The sequence below is a fragment of the Rhipicephalus microplus genome, chromosome 8 (assembly GCF_043290135.1).
Source record: "Rhipicephalus microplus isolate Deutch F79 chromosome 8, USDA_Rmic, whole genome shotgun sequence".
Lineage (NCBI taxonomy): Eukaryota > Metazoa > Arthropoda > Arachnida > Ixodida > Ixodidae > Rhipicephalus > Rhipicephalus microplus.
In genome coordinates this window covers 120,779,102-120,796,546 of record NC_134707.1, presented here as the reverse complement: position 1 = coordinate 120,796,546, position 17,445 = coordinate 120,779,102, and the positions used below count along the sequence as shown (strand labels likewise).

General features: G+C 45.4%; 1 long non-coding RNA gene across 1 annotated transcript in view; it reads right to left on the bottom strand.

Moving 5' to 3' along the window:
- LOC142768737 (uncharacterized) overlaps positions 1-15,289 on the bottom strand; it is a 123,923-nt gene extending 108,634 nt beyond the window's left edge. The window contains exon 1 of the long non-coding RNA XR_012885419.1: positions 14,645-15,289. This is a non-coding gene — a long non-coding RNA (uncharacterized LOC142768737). The remainder of the gene's footprint in view (positions 1-14,644) is intronic.
- Positions 15,290-17,445: the final 2,156 nt, after the last annotated feature.

The window sequence follows — 17,445 nt, the reverse complement described above, 5'->3', positions numbered from 1 at the left end:
CGCGACGCGAATGGACAACTTAGGTGAATGACACATCCAAACATGATAATCACGACATGCGTGTCATGTAACAACATGACTACTTGCCACAGTGATGATGCGCTCACTGCCGTTTCGCTAGCTTCACATATGCTAAATTTGGTATTACGTGACGCCAATGGATGACGAAAGTACGTGACTGGTACAAACACGATAATCATGAGATGTGTGTCATGTGAGAACATGACTACATGTCACAGTTTAGGCGCCAATACATTTCGACGTGACGCGGTGCGCGTGCTCGCCGGCGTTCATTTCGTCGCGTCACGCCGGCGTTGCCACGCCAGGGGCGCCGGTCCTGCCATATACTCACAGGCGCGCGCCGCGCTGCGTTGCTTTTACGCATGGGCGTTTCAGCGCGTCCGGCGTCCCTTTGACACGAAAAGAGAGAGACACAGTGTTGTCTGGGTAATACATCGGCACGAAATGCAGCAGCATGTTGCATCTCGCGCCGGTTACCATCGGGCCGCACCCACGGACGCTGGTGGCGCCTGGCGTCAGACTACAGGGTGCTTGCGTTTTGCTAACTTAGGGTCGCTGTATCCAGAGTGCGCGCTCGTCAACGCTACATTGAAGTATATTCGGCCCTTCATGATTCGCTTGTGGCTGTTTCGCTAGCTCCACATATACGAAATTTGGCGTTACGTGACGTCAATGGATGACGAAATATTATCATCATCATCATCATCATCTTCATCATCAGCCTGACTACGTCCACTACAGGACAAAGGCCTCTCCCATGTACCACCAGTTAACCCGGTCCTGTGCTTGCTGCTGACAATTTATACCCGCAAACTTCTTAATCTCACCTGCCCACCTAACCTTCTGTCTCCCCCTAACCCGCTTCCCTTCTCTGGGAATCCAGTTAGTTACCCTTAATGACCAGCGGTTATTCTGTCTACGCGCTATAATCTCGTCCCATGTCCGTTTCCTCTTCTTTATTTCAACTATGATATCCTTAACCCCCGTTTGTCCCCTAATCCACGCTGCTCTCTTCTTGTCTCTTAAGGTTACACCTACCATTTTTCTTTCCATTGCTCGCTGCGTCGTCCTCAATTTAAGCTGAACCCTCTTTGTAAGTCTCCCGGTTTCTGCTCCGTAACTAAGTACCGGCAACATACAGCTGTTATATACCTTCCTCTTGAGAGATAGTGGCAATCTACCTGTCATAATTTGAGAGTGCTTGCCGAATGTGCTCCACCCCATTCTTATTCTTCTAGTTACTTCAATCTCGTGGTTAGGCTCTGCGGTTATTACCCGCCCTAAGTAGACATAGTCTTTTGCAACTTCAAGTGTACTATTACCTATCTGGAAGCGCTGCTCCTTTCCGAGGTTGTTGTACATTACTTTCGTTTTCTGCAGATTAATTTTAAGACCAACGTTTCTGCGCTCTTTGTCTAACTCCGAGATCATGAGTTGCAATTCGTCCCCTGTGTTACTCAGCAATGCAAAGTCATCAGCGAAGCGCAAGTTACTAAGGTCTTCTCCATTAACTCTTATGCCTAACTGTTCCCATTCTAGGCTTCTGAAAACCTCATGTAAGCACGCGGTAAATAGCATTGGGCAGACTGTGTACCCCTGCCTTATACCCTTCTTGATTGGTATTTTGTTGCTTTCTTTATGAAGCACTATGGTAGCAGTTGATCCCCTGTAGATTTCTTCCAGAATGTTTATATATACTTCATCTACGCCCTGATTCCGCAGTGTCTGCATGACGGCTGATATTTCTACTGAATCAAACGCCTTCTCGTAATCTATGAAGGCTATGTATAGTGGTTGGTTATACTCTGAGCATTTCTCTATTACCTGATTGATAGTACGAGTGTGGTCGATTGTTGAGTAGCCTGCTCGAAACCCTGCTTGTTCCTTTGGTTGATTGAATTCTAATGTTTTCTTTACTCTGTTAGCAATTACCTTTGTAAATAGCTTGTATACTACAGAGAGCAAGCTGATCGGCCTGTAATTCCTCAAGTCCTTGTCATCTCCTTTCTTATGTATTAAGATGACGTTAGCGTTCTTCCAAGACTCTGGTACCATTCCCGTCCGGAGACACCTCGTAAACAGGGTGGCTGGTTTTTCTAACACAATCTGTCCTCCATCTTTCAGCAGATCTGATGTTACCTGATCCTCAACAGCAGCTTTGCCTCTTTGCATGCTCTCCAAAGCTTTTCCGACTTCTTCTATCATCACTGGCGGGGTGTCATCTGGGTTACTGCTAGTTCTTATAGTATTAAGGTCGTGGTTGTCTCGGCTACTGTACAGATCTCTGTAAAACTCCTCCGCTATTTTAACTATCCTATCCATATTGGTAGTTATTTTGCCTTCTTTGTCCCTCAGTGCATGTTCACTGTTCCTGTTTCCTGTTCGCTGCTTTGACACTTCCTCCGTTTTTCAGAGCGTGTTCAATTCTCTCCATGTTATACCTTCTTACATCCCATAATTTACGTCTATTAATCCACTTCGAAACCTCTGCCAGTTCTATTTTGTCTTTTGTACTTGACACTTTCATGATTTGACGCTTGTTAGATAGGTTCTTTGTTTCCTGGGAAAGCTTGCCAATGTCCTGTCTGACTACCCTGCCTCCAACTTCCACTGCACACTCCGTAATGATACTCGTCAGATTATCATTCATTGTATCTACGCTAAGGTTGGTTTCCTCACTAAGAGCCGAGTACCTGTTCTGCAGCGACACTCCGAATTCCTGTACTTTCCCTCTCAGTGCTAGCTCATTGATTGGTTTCTTGCGTATCAGTTTCTGATGATGATGTTTGATGTTTTATGGCGCAAGGGCCATTTCACGGCCAAAGAGCGCCAGTTCATCTTACTAAAAACATGGACAATGATTGTGATGAGCGGCTGTATAAGGGCCATAAAATTCCTCGCGGTAAGGCGGGTAAAAACATACAAGTAATAAAATCATGACCATGTCGTGAAAGGTGTGTGCGGTGTGAATAGATGACAAACGTTGGTGATAATAAAAGACGATAGTGGATATGTATGGTATTAGCACAAGTGCCTCACTCGTTCATACCCTTGCGTCCAAGGGCCGTGAGGCAAGTGCTTTCTTGTGTAACCACCGCAGCAAAAACCTCTCTGGAGAGGTCATGCTACGGGATGCCCGGGTATATGATGTGAAAACTATGAATTTCTTTAAAAAACGCTAACAATGATTTGTGACTAAAAAGCGGTTCCCTACCGACAAACATTGCAGGGTGTAAAGGTATATGTTGTCAGTAGGGTAATGGAAAGTGTTGTTTTCTTACAGTGTCCAATTGTTTGCACTCAATTAAAATGTGAAGGACTGTCAATACTTCACCACATCTGTCACACAATGGTGGATCGCCACCGGACAAAAGGTGTGTGTGTGTCGTGTATGTGTGTCCTATCCTGAGTCTCGTTAGTATTACCTCTGTATGACGCGATTTCGATACGGGCAGCCAATGACCAAGGTGTGGCTTAATAACGTGTAGTTTGTTTTGTGTGTGTGTATCCCACTTGCTCTGCCAATATACTCTGAGGTTTCGTTTGAGAGACGGCTTAAGATCAACGGCCGGGATCGATATTGGTGTAGGGGCAGTGCTTTTGTGGACGGATGCAGCGAGCTGATCTGCCCTCACGTTGCCTTGAATCTCACGGTGCCCTGGCACCCAGCACACTACAACATGTTGTTTGAGTGTGTATAGTGTGCATAAAATGGAGTAAAGTGAGACAAGGACTGGGTTTTTGTGTTTTTTAAGTGTGTGCAGAGCCTTTACTACACTGAGGGAGTCTGTATAAATTACTGCTTTTTGTATTTGTAATTGCTTGATGTGTTTAGCCGCCACAAGTATTGCATATGCTTCCGCTGTGAAGATACTTGTGCCTGGATGTAGAGGGCCAGCATCCGAAAAGGATGGGCCGACAGCAGCGTAGGACACAGAGGAGTTAGACTTGGAGGCATCTGTAAAGAACTCAGGACATGTGTATTTGTGTTGAAGTTCCAGAAAGTATGTTCGGATATGGGCAATAGGTGCATGTTTTGTAACCTCTAGGAAAGACACATCGCAGTCTATAGTCTGCCATTGCCACGGTGGCAGATATGCTACAGGAGCCACTAAACTATGTTCAAGTGAGACTCCAGTTTCCTCAGCTAGACTTTTCAGGCGAACTGAGAAGGGCTGCCTCATCGAAGGCCTGTTTTGAAACAGAATGGAGCTCGACAAATCAATAATAGTGGAGTATGAGGGGTGCTTCTTATCTGCTTTCACCTTAAGGAAATAAACAAAGGACATGTAAGTTCTCTGCAGATGAAGCGACCACTCATTTGACTCAACATAAAGGCTTTCTACGGGGCTGGTGCGAAAAGCACCCGTAGAAAGGCGGATGCCCAAATGGTGCACGGGGTCCAGCATCTTCAAGGCACTTTGAGTAGCAGACTGATAGACAACGGCTCCATAATCTAAGCGGGTGCGAATGAGGCTTTTATAGAGGTTCATGAGGCATTGCCTATCACTACCCCACTTAGTACGTGACAACACTTTTAAAACATTCATGGCTTTTAAACATTTTGTTTTTAGATACTTGATGTGCGGTACGAAGGTCAACTTGTTGTCCAAGATTAATCCTAAGAATTTATGCTCCGCATTGACAGACAGACGTTGACCGTTCAATTCAATATCGGGTTCTGAGTGCATGCCTCTCTTTCGGGAGAACAAGACACACGTGCTCTTTTGTGGGTTCAGTCGGAATCCGTTTTCCTCTACCCATTTGGAGACCTTGTTTAACCCTAACTGGACCTGTCGCTCACACATTACCAGATTGCAAGATCTAAAGCCAAGCTGGACGTCGTCGACATATGTACAATAAAACATATTGCGAGGAATGGACAAGTGCAAGGAATTCATCTTGATGAGAAAAAGTGTGCAGCTAAGTACACCACCTTGTGGCACGCCTGTTTCCTGGACAAATGTTTGGGAAAGAACCGTGCCCACTCGGACACGGAATGTCCGGTTTGACAGGTAACTTTCGATTATGTGAAACATTCTTCCGCGCACGCCAAGGTGGGAGAGGTCTCTTAGAATTCCGAAACGCCATGTTGTATCATAAGCTTTTTCGATATCGAGGAATACAGAGAGAAAATACTGTTTATGGACGAAAGCGTCCCTGATCTGTGCCTCGATACGAACAAGGTGGTCTGTGGTGGATCTACTTTCTCGAAACCCGCACTGAAATGGGTCGAGCAAATTGTTTGTTTCAAGGAAATGTACAAGTCTGCAGTTTATCATTTTTTCGAAGATTTTGCACAAGCAGCTTGTAAGTGCAATAGGCCTATAGCTCGAAGGTAAAGAAGGGTCCTTGCCCTCTTTCAAAATGGGAATTATAATAGCCTCTTTCCAGGAGTTAGGGATAGTGCTAGAAAACCAGATAGCATTGTACAAACAAAGTAAGGTTTTTCGTGTTTCGATCGGTAGGTTTTTTAACATTTCATAAACGACACGGTCAGAACCTGGGGCAGAAGTACTGCAGGAGTTTAGAGACATTCGCAGCTCAGCTAGACTGAAAGCTTGATTATATGCCTCGTATCTAGTGCATTTGTGTTGAGGTTTCTGCTTTTCTATTCTTGTTCTGTATTTTTGGAAAGTGTCAGTATAGTGGGACGAGCTGGATACCCGTTCAAAATGTGCCCCGAGGAAGTTTGCCTGATCCTCCAAGGCATCACCTTGATTGTTTACGAGTGGAAGTGTGTGTGCTTGTTTCCCTGCTATCCTACCGACCATGTTCGAGACTTTGGCCTCTTGTGTGTATGAATTGATCCCTGACAAAAACTTCTGCCAGCTTTCTCTTCTGGCCTGCCGACGCGTTCTCCTAGCTTGGGACTTTATCTTCTTGAAGGTTTCAAGATTTTCGGCTGTCGGTGAGTTCCGAAGCAGCCTCCAAGCTCTGTTTTGCTGCTTGCGCGCGTTTCGGCATTCAGAGTTCCACCATGGCACACGCCGTTTTCCAGGGTGTCCATTTGTTTGTGGGATGCATTTTGTTGCAGCATCAATCAAAAACGCTGTGAAGAAGTTGACAGCAGCATCAATGTTCAAAGTACTAATGTCATTCCAACCTAGACGAGCAATGGTATAAAACTGTTCCCAGTCGGCTCTGTTTATGAGCCACTTGGGAACACGTGGTGGACACTCAGTTACTGCATTTGTGCTCAAAACTACGGGGAAGTGGTCGCTTCCGTAAAGATTACTGACGACTTTCCACTGGAGTAGAGACACAAGGGATGGAGATACTATGCTTAGGTCTATGGAGGAGTAGGTGTTATTGGCGAGATTGTAATAGGTTGGTTCTTTTCGGTTTAGGAGACACGCGCTCGACGAGAGAAGGAGCTGTTCGATCAGTCGACCTCGCGCATCATACAGAGAGTCACCCCATAGCCTGCTATGCGCATTAAAGTCTCCAAGGAGAACATAAGGTTCCGGAAGTTCATCAATTAGAGAGTGTAAATCACGTTTTTGCAGCTGATAGCTAGGAGGAATGTAAATAGTGCAGATTGTGATCAGTTTATCAAAAAGAACCGCTCGAACAGCCACTGCCTCAAGGGATGTTTGGAGTTGTAAGTGTGTGCATGCAATTCCTTGATTCACTATGATGGCAACACCTCCGGATGATGTCATGGCATCATCACGGTCCTTTCGAAATATAACGTATTTGCGAAGAAAATTTGTGTGTTTTGAATTAAGGTGTGTTTCTTGTACACACAGCACTTTTGGTGAGTGTTCGTGTAGGAGTTCTTGGATGTCGTCAAGGTTTCTGAGGAGGCCCCTGACGTTCCATTGTATAATTTGAGTGTTAATGGTGAATGTAAAATAATGCTGTGTGTACGAAAAGCGAGTGGCTGTTTAGACGGGAGTTTGAGTTCACTTAACAGGGCCGTCACCAGGCCCTGTTATTTGCTTTTTTGTTTTCTTGGCGCGCTCCAAGGAGCCACGCCGCTGTTTCGGCACCAAGGGTGCCGACGTATCCATTGCCTCCTCGGAGGCACTGGATGCCCGCTCGTGCGGGCTGTTAGTTTGGATTTTGGGCCTCGCCTGGTGAGGGGAGGCCTTGAGACCCGAAGACTCTGGAGTCTCCGGTCTCTGTTTGGGAGTTAGCGGTGTAGCCTGGGCTACAGCCGCCTTGGGGGCAGGTGCCACAGCCGACGGCTCGCTCTGCGCGGGCCGAAGGGGTGGCGAGGGCTGGTGCGGCGTTGCCCCCTGACGCGCCGCATCAGCATATGTTGCGCCGTAAAATGGCGACACTCTTCGTCTTGCTTCTTTGAATGTGATGTTTTCTTTGACTTTAAGAGTGATTATTTCTTTTTCTTTCTTCCCGTTAGGACACGAACGCGAATACGCGGCGTGTTCCCCGTCACAATTCACGCAGTGAGGCGTAGTAACACAGTTATCAGATGGGTGGCCGTGGCTACCACATCTTGCACAAGTTTCCTGACCCCGGCAGTTCTGCGAGCCATGACCAAATTGTTGACATTTATAACATCGTCTTGGATTGGGAATGTAGGGACGGACAGGGAGTTTGATGTAGCCTGTGTCTATAGATGAGGGCAGTGTGCTAGATGCAAAAGTGAGTATTATATGTTTGGTAGGTATTTCTTTGTTGTCGCGTCTGATGACGATTCGTTTCACATTCGTGACATTTTGCTCTTTCCACCCTTCAAGCAGTTCATGTTCAGACATTTCAAGAAGGTCTGCTTCTGAAACAACTCCGCGTGAGGTGTTCATTGATCTATGAGGTGAAACAGATACAGGATATTACCAAAAGCTTTGAGACTGCCAAGTTTTTCATAGTGGTGTTTTTCTGGCAGCTCAAGGAGAAGGTCTCCGCTAGCCATCTTTGTAACTTTGTATCCTGGGCCAAAGAGCTCAGTCAGAGATTTAGCAACGAGAAATGGAGATATGGCTCTGGCTTGTTTTGTTGGCTTTTCGCTGTGCACTACATGAAATTTCGGAAAACAGTGTCTGGGTTGGTTGAAAAATAATATTTCATCGGTGCGTCCCCTCTTAAGCGGAAGACGATCTAGGAGATGGGGAAATGCAGGTGTTCCCATAGTAGTGTACTTTTTTTTCGGCAGCAATGGTGACCACCCACCATGGAGTCCAACCAGGGGACGCTGAAGCACTTCATAGCATAAGGCTGCAGACGCCAGCCGTACGTTGCCACTATAACCAAATATAACTACTCAAGGTTGAGTAATTACACAAGGTTAACCCTTGCCGCCAGGAAAAAGCGGAAGTAAATGGAAGAGAGAAGAAGGCAGGACCGATTTAATGATGAGAAAAGACTAAGATGTAGGACGAGAGGGATAGGAAAAGGCGACTGCCGATTTCCCCTGGGTGGGTCAGCCCAGGGGTGCCGTCTACGTGAAGCCGGGGCCAAAGAGGTGTGTTGCCTCTGCCGGGGGGCCTTAAAGGTCCAATCACCCAGCATTGGCTCAACCCCCAGGATCCCCTTTTCCCCGGACACGGCAAAGCCACGCACGGCTAGGCGTGGGAGGGAGTAGAAACTCTCCCGTTAGCTCGGGTCCGTGGTGTCGCTACACACCAAACGCCTACTTGCGCAGGCGCCCCTGCGGGCTGCGTATCAGTTTCTGTCGTTTCTTCTTCAAGTCTAGGCGAATTCGAGACCGTACCATTCTATGGTCACTGCATCGTACCTTGCCAACCACTTCTACATCCTGTACAATTTCTGGGTGTGCAGTCATTATAAAATCTATTTCGTTCTTATTTTCGCCATTAGGACTCCTCCATATCCACTTGCGGTTTTCTCGTTTTCGGTAGAAGGTATTCAAAATCCGCAAATTATTGCGTTCTGTGAATTCTACTAGTAGCTCTCCTCTGGCGTTTCTAGTGCCGATGCCTTAATCTCCTACTGCCTGGTCTCCAGCCTGCTTCTTCCCTACCTTTGCATTAAAGTCACGCATCACTATAGTATACGGTGTTTTTACTTTACTCATTGCCGATTCCACGTCTTCATAGAAGCTTTCAACTGAAGCGTCATCATGGCTGGATGTAGGCGCGTAAGCCTGTATTACCTTCATCTTGTATCTTTTATTCAGTTTAATTACAATACCTACTACCCTTTCATTAATGCTATAGTATTCCTCTTGGTTGCCAGCTATGTTTCTGTGAATTAGGAACACCACTCCCAGTTCTCTTCTGTCTGCCAAGCCCCGATAGCAAAGGACGTGCCCATTCTGTAGCGCAGTATAGGCCTCATCTGTCCTCCTAACCTCACTGAGCCCTATTATATCCCATTTAACACCCTCTAGCTCCTCGAATAGTACAGCTACACTTCCCTCACTAGATAAGCTTCTAGCGTTAAACGTTGCCAAGTTCAGGTTCCAATAGCGGCCTGTCCGGATCCAGAGATTCTTAGCACCTCCTGCTGCGTTGCAGATCTGCTGCGTTGCCGCCGTGGTCAGTTGCTTCGAAGCTGCTGGGGACTGAGGGCCGTGAGTTATTTGACGTATGCATGTGGGAGGTAGTGGCCAGATACTGCACCAGGGTGGCCAATCCTTCTCTGGTGAGGGAGTGCGTTCCTGGCGGTGGTTACCGGTGAGGCCGCACCCCAGGCTTCTTAACGCAGTTCCATCAACACGCGGATTTTTTAAAATTCGGTTGGAAACTGCGCGGCACCGGGATTTGAACCACGAACCTTTTGCATGCGAGGCGGATGCTCTAGTCACTAAGCCATCGCCGCACCCCGAAATACGAAGGGTGAAAACATGATAATCCTGACGCGCGTGTCCTGTAACAACATGACAACATACCATGCTCATGGCGTGCTCACGGCCGTTTCGGTAGCTACACATATACTAAATTTGGTATCATCTGACGTGAATAGATGATGAAGGTAAACGACACATCCAAACAAAATAATCATGGCACGGAAGTCATGTACGGCATTGTTTACTTCCACCTCGTAACGTTGGGCTGATTTTAAAGTGACATATCAACATTTCTCATGCGTGCTTCGCATATCATCGATTCCCGCTGTACGTGGGATCTGCCAAGTTTTGTCGCCGAGAAAAGTCAAACCTGGAGTGAACCGCAGCTTGAAACCTATCCCTGGCGATTATTGACACTTCACACTCTTTTAGGCAAGCAGTTGCTCGCTTAAAAAAATGTCGCATTAAAGGTTGCGAAAGTGCCTTCGAGTGCATTGCCGCCAGGTTCTAGAGATATTCTTCTTCGTGATACCCACTGAGAAATATCAATAAAATCATGCAGTTGTATTGCTACAAGTACGACGGCTTTTCGCGAAAGCATACATTCGTTGCGCAGAAAGTGCTGCTGCCATTGTTACAACTCCATTGTGTTAATGAGCCATGTTTTCAGCTCTGCGTAGCCCCTTTTAGAGGGACGGTTACTGCTCTCGCCTAGTTGAGTACCAAGTACTCAAAATCGTTAAACATTTTTTCTAAACGCATTGATGGATTCACTTACACGTCGTTGAACGCAGTGGCCATCGCTCCACGGGATGGCTTTAAGCTCTCCCATAGTAGAGTACCAAGTACACTAAATCTATAATTATTCTTTCTGAACACTCATCAGGTGTGCGGCCCACGGGATAGCCTAATGCTCTCCCCTAGTTGAGTACCAAGTACTCAAAATCGTCAAACATTTTTTCTAAACGCATTGATGGATTCACTTACACGTCGTTGAACGCAGTGGCCATCGCTCCACGGGATGGCTTTAAGCCCTCCCATAGTAGAGCACCAAGTACACTAAATCAATAACCATTCTTTCTGAACACTCATCAAAGGTACGGCCCACGGGATAGCCTAATGCTCCCCCCTAGTTGAGTACCAAGTAGGCAAAATCATCAAACATTTTTTCTAAACGCATTGACGGATTCACTTACACGTCGGTGAACGCAGTGGCCATCGCTCCACGGGATGGCTTTAAGCTCTGCCTTAGTAAAGTACCAAGTACACTAAATCATTAACCATTCTTTCTGAACACTCATCAAGTGTGCGGCCCACGGGATAGCCTAATGCTCTCCCCTAGTTGAGTACCGAGTACTCAAATTCGTTAAACATTTTTTCTAAACGCATTGATGGATTCACTTACACGTCGTTGAACGCAGTGGCCATCGCTCCACAGGATGGCTTTAAGCTCTCCCATAGTAGAGTACCAAGTACACTAAATCATTAACCATTCTTTCTGAACACTAATCAAAGGTACGGCCCACGGGATAGCCTAATGCTCCCCCCTAGTTGAGTACCAAGTAGGCAAAATCGTCAAACATTTTTTCTAAACCCATTGATGAATTCACTTACACGTCTGTGAACGCAGTGGCCATCGCTCCACGGGATGGCTTTAAGCTCTCCCTTAGTAGAGTACCAAGTACACTAAATCATTAACCATTCTTTCTGAATACTCATCAAGTGTGCGGCCCACGGGATAGCCTAATGCCCTCCCCTAGTTGAGTACCAAGTACTCAAAATCGTCAAACATTTTTTCTAAACGCATTGATGGATTCACTTATACGTCGTTGAACGCTGTGGCCATCGCTCCACGAAATGGCTTTAAGCTCTCCCATAGTAGAGTACTAAGTACACTAAATTTATTTCATTTCATTTTATTTACCCTCCAGGCCATATGGCATTATAGAGGGGAGTGGAAATAAAGTTTACAAGGAAAAATAAAATACAGCATGCGAATATACTGCATAAAAATACATATTAAACAAAATAATGTACAGCAGAGAAAAATACAGCATAAGAATAAACAATGCAAGAAACATAAAAATAAAATGTAAAGAAAAACTCCTGATTATACAATAGTAGCTGTGCAATGACAGTGAAGATAATACAATTTTGAGTAACGTTTAGCTCATACAATACTGAGTAAGGTTTGACGGAAAATATTGTTATTAGTAATAGTGACGATTTCTTCGGGAAGGTGGTTCCAATCTATTGATGTACGAGGTATAAATGATCGATAAAAACACTGGGAGTTGCAGGATGCGATTCTAACCTTATGACGATGGTCGATGCGAGAGAATATGTACTGAGGATTGAGGAATAATTCGTTATGTAGGGTGGGATGATCGAATTATTTGTGAAATGTACTCAAACGAGATATTTTACGACGGGATGCAAGGGAACGAAGGCCTAGGCTGGATCGCATTGAACTGATACTGGCGATGCGATTGTAGTTAGAAAGTATGAAACGGGCGGAGTTATTCTGTACGCGCTCGAGTGAAGTAACCAGGTTATCGTGGTAAGGATCCCACACTGATGATGCATATTCAAGTTTGGAACGTAATAAGGTTTTGTATAACAGAAGTTTTAGTGCAGAAGGTGCTTTTGAAAAGTTACGACGTATCTAGCCTAACATGCAATTAGCATTATTAGTAATGTATGCGATGTGGGGTGCCCAAGATAAATTAGATGTGATAAGAATGCCCAGGTATTTATACGAGGAGACTGGATCAAGCGGGAAGTCGCTTAAGTAGTATTTAGGTGGGGTGTTAGCCGATCTAGTTACGCGCATTACCTTACATTTAGCGATGTTTAAGTCCATTCGCCATGTGCTGCACCAAGCTGTTACTTTGTTAAGATCAGATTGGAGGCTTAAACTGCCATTATTACTAGTTATTTCACGAAAAATGACGCAGTCATCTGCTAAAAGATGAATGTTAGAAGAAAGTGAAGATGTGAGGTCATTAGTATAAATTAGAAACAAAAGTGGACCAAGAACTGACCCTTGCGGTACACCTGAGTGAACCGCAGCAGATGACGAATTGTGATTGTTAGCAGTAACATATTGAACACGGTTAAACAGAAAACACTCAATCCACTTGAGTAAACTATTGTCAATATTTAGTAGGCTCAGTTTGAACAGTAGTAGTTGGTGACAGACTTTATCGAAAGCCTTACTGAAATATAAAAAAACGCTACCAGCACATGATGAACGGTCTAAAATGTGATTCAGTTTGTGAATGAAATATATGAGCTGTGTTTCGCATGAAAAATGTTTGCGAAACTCATGTTGTGCTGGTGTAAAAAAACAGTTTGATTCAAGGAAGTTCATGAGGTTGGTGAAAATGACATGTTCTAATAATTTACAGGAAGTACTTGTTAACGAAATAGGGCGATAATTTTTCGGAGAGTGTTTATTGCCTGACTTAAAGATTGGGACCACCCTCCCGATTTTCTATTGTGTAGGAATGGTTGATGTATCTAAGGACTGTTGAAAGATTTTTGTTAGTATCACTGAACTGTAAGTAACGGTGCTTTTCAGAAATTTGGTACCAATATTGTCAGCCCCAGGGGATGAGTGAATGGGCAAGTTATCTATGAGTTTAGCGATACCGGAGTGTTCAATGGAAATCGGTGGCATGGCAATATAATTGAAGTTTCGCACATGGGGTTGGGTGACGTTAACAACTCGAGAAAAGTTGTTTTTGAAAGTGTCATTAAGTATATCGGCGCACATGTCAGTAGGAACTGGATTGTCAAAATCATCTACTAGAACTATGGCGTTATCTGGTAAAGGGTTAAATAAGCGCCAAAACTTACGTACATTATTTGCAAGCATATCTGGTAGAGTTCGAGAAAGGAAATGTAATTTAGAGGATTTTAAGGCGGTAAGGTAAGCGTTGTGCGCTGCTTTGTAAATCGCCCAACGGTCTTCAGAAGGCGCTAGTTTTGCTGATCTGTAAAGTCGTTTTTTATGGTTAGATAGGCGTTTGATGTATATGTTGTATCATGGTGCCTGGTGATTAGAAATGATGGTTCAGTTAGGAATGTATTTCTTAGTAAGTTCGTCTACTTTTGCAGCAAAAATATCGCAGTTCGAAAATCATTAACCAGTCTTTCTGAACACTCATCATGTGTGCGGCCCACGGGATAGCCTAATGTTCTCCCGTAATTGAGTACCAAGTACTCAAAATCGTCCAACATTTTTTTCTAAACACATTGATGGATTCACCTACACGTCGGTGAATGCAGTGGCCATCGCTCCACGGGATGGCTTCAAGCTCTCCCTTAGTAGAGTACCAAGTAGTCTAAATCCTGTAACATTTTTTTTTAAAGTGCACGCAAATCTGAGCACAAAGGCTTAAAGCTATATGGGGGCACAATTTTTCTCCAAGGTTTTAAAACGAGGGGACTGGTACTGCGAACCCGTGTTCGAAAACGCGGAGGTAGCGAGCAAAGAAAGAAGTGAAGTAGCACGGAAAATTATAGAGGTGGCTGCAGTTATCAACAGGAAGGAAAAATGCAGTAGTTGCACATCGATTGCTCTAGCTTTGCAAGTTCTTAGGTATTAACACGTGACACTGTTTCATTTTCCTATCTTTTGTTGCTCTTGTATAAGCGAATTGGTTGCCCCTGCTGCGCTCTTGATTTTGTTCATTACAACAGGCACACATCAAGTGTGTACAACACGTAAGTCACCTACTGAAAGCGATTCGTCCCGTAATAAAAATCGCTTGAAGTTCAGCGATTGTGTCGTCCCTTTGTGTTCGTGTTCTTTGTGTAACCTGTTGTACGCAGTCGTATGCTTAAACGTCTCTTAGGTTCTCTGTAATGTATCCCCAAAAGATAAATGACATTGTTTCTCACCTCCGCAGCTCTGAAGCACGACGCATTCTTGGTGTCGAAGCCCGTGCTGGGAAAGTTCAACGCCTGCTCCGGCTACGCCTTGGCGTAGCAACCCGTGATAGCAACCCGTGATAGCAACCCGTGATGGCAACCCAAGATAGCAACCCGTGATGGCCGGGGTCGAGCACACCAAGAACACAGCCAGGATCCGCACGAAGGCATGTTGTCGCCACTGTTTCTTTACGTCTTTCCACGCGTGAAATGGCCCCGAACAATATATGAAAACACAAAGCACGAGCGCGATCTTCCGTGGTGTCGTGTCTGGTCTTTCCAGCTCAACTGAGTTCTGCAGTGTGGTCTGTCCACGTAGCGTCATGAAAAAAAGGCCTAGATAGGTCCATACGCTAGAGATACTTGTTGCAGATTGTCACCTACCCATGCTTTGTCATGCACCCGAACGCCCGCCTGACTGTGACACTGTTTCGTGCGTTTTCGATTACGCAAGCGGAGATAACCGCCTGTAGCTGGAAAGTGCGACAATCTTGCGATGTTTTATGGAGAAATCAGTGGCGAGAAAGAGATAGCGCCTGAAAAAAGGGCAACAAAGGCTAGAAAAAAACCTCGCTCTTTTTTTTTGAACTAGAATTGCTTTAGGAGTTTTAAAGCGCTGCTGCACTCACCATTGCTTGAGATGCCGGCCACTGCCTGTAATACATGTTCATTGAACTGGTTCAACAGCCGAAAGGGTACATCGTCTCCTTTAAATGGCCCACAAACCACCTCCAATATTTCTTGCAACATTTCAAGTGAACACACGCATCACGCACAGAATTCCGTCATGATCGACGATGCCGCCGGTTTTAACGCTATAGAAGGCGCCGGTGCGTCGTAAATTTGAAGAAACAACGTTTCCTCCTTACCGAGCCTTTCCGGCCTCCGTGTGAAGTCAACAGGTGAAAATTTGACGCGCAGCGCATTGCCTCTGCGATTGGTCGGGCAACCGGTTAGTCTAGCAGCCGTCCTTGTTGTTCGTCGTACTGCCGGCATGCGCCACCTCCCAGCAGCACACGTTCTCCTAGCCACGCACCACAGCACGTGGACCTGTATGTCATTTGACAGTGGGAAAGAGGGGTAGTGAATGTTATTAAGATAAAGTCGGAAAGGTAAGAAAGCGAGGTGAGGAGTGCACGATAACTGTCTCTCACGTGAGGACATCTCAACCGGTACACACACAGGGGAAAGGGTACTGAAGGGACAGTAAAAGTACTGTAGTAAAATTGAAGAAAAGAAATTAATGTAAAGGAGGAGAGATACGAGAGGAGAGAAGAAAAATACTAAGTAAAAAAAACTTGGCTGATCCCGCGTAGAGTGTGAATCGATGATATGCGAAGAACGATTGAGAAATGTTGATATCTCACTTTAAAATCAGCTCGACGTTACGAGGGGAAGTAAATGATACCGTACATGCCTTCCGTGTCGTGATTATTATGTTTGGATGTGTTGTTTACCTTTGTCATCTATTGACGTCACATGATACAAAATTTAGTATATGTGGAACTAGCGAAAAGCATGCGATCACGCTATGAGCGTGGTATGTGGTCATGTCCTTACAATGACGCGCGTGTCAAGATTACTATGTTTGCACCTATCGTGTATTTTGTCATCCATTGACGTAACGTAACACCAAATCTGGTATCTGTGGAGCTAGCAAAATGGCCGCGAGCGCATCATGAAGAGCCGAATATACTCCAACTAAACGTTGACGTGCGCGCACGCTTGGCACAGCGACGCTACGTTCGCAAAACGATAGTCTGACGCCAAGCGCCACCAGCGTCAGTTGGTGCAGCCTGACGGCAACCGGCGCGAAATGCGACATGCTGCATTTCGCGCCAATGCGTTACTCAGACAACACTGCGTCTCCCTCTTTTCGTGACGGAGAGACGTCGGACGTGCTGAAACACGCATGCGTCTTAGCAACGCAGCTCAGCACGTGCCTGCGAGTTTATGGCAGGACTGGCGCCTGGCGTAGCAACGCCACCGTGACGCGACAAAATGAACTCTAGAGAGCACGTGCACTGCGTCACGTCAAAATGTATTGGCGCTTTGACTGTGGTATGTAGTCGTGATCTCACATGACACGCATATCATAATTATCATGTTTGGCACCAGCCACATACCTCCGCCATTCATTGGCGTCACGAAATACTAAATTTGACGTATGTGAAGCTAGCAGAACAGCCGCGAGTGCATCATCAGTGTGGCATGTAGTCATGTTTTTACATGACACGCATATCGTGATTATTATGTTTGGATATGTCATTTACCTATGTCGTCCGTTCGCGTCACGTAATACTGAGTTTCGTACATGCGAAGCTAACGAAACGGCTGCGAGCGCATCATGAGCGTATCATGTAGTCATGTTGTTACATGACACCCATCTTATGTTTATCATGTTTGCACCAGTATCATACGTTCGTCACCCATACAGGTCCCGTAATACCAAATTTGGCATAAGTGAAGCTAGCTAAACGGCCACCAGCGCATCATAAGCGTGGAATGTAGTCATGTTGTTACATTACACGCATTTCATGACAACCATGTTTGCACCAGTCACATACCTTCGTCATCCATTCACGTACTGTAATACCAAATTTGGTATAAGTGACGCTAGCGAAACAACCGCCAGCGCCTCATGAACGTGGAATGTAGTCATGTTGTTACATGACGCGCATGTCATCATTTTCATGTTGGGGTCTGCCGCTTGTGTTCGCCATGCAATCATGACTTACGATACCAGTTGTAAAACATGCCATGTGAACGAA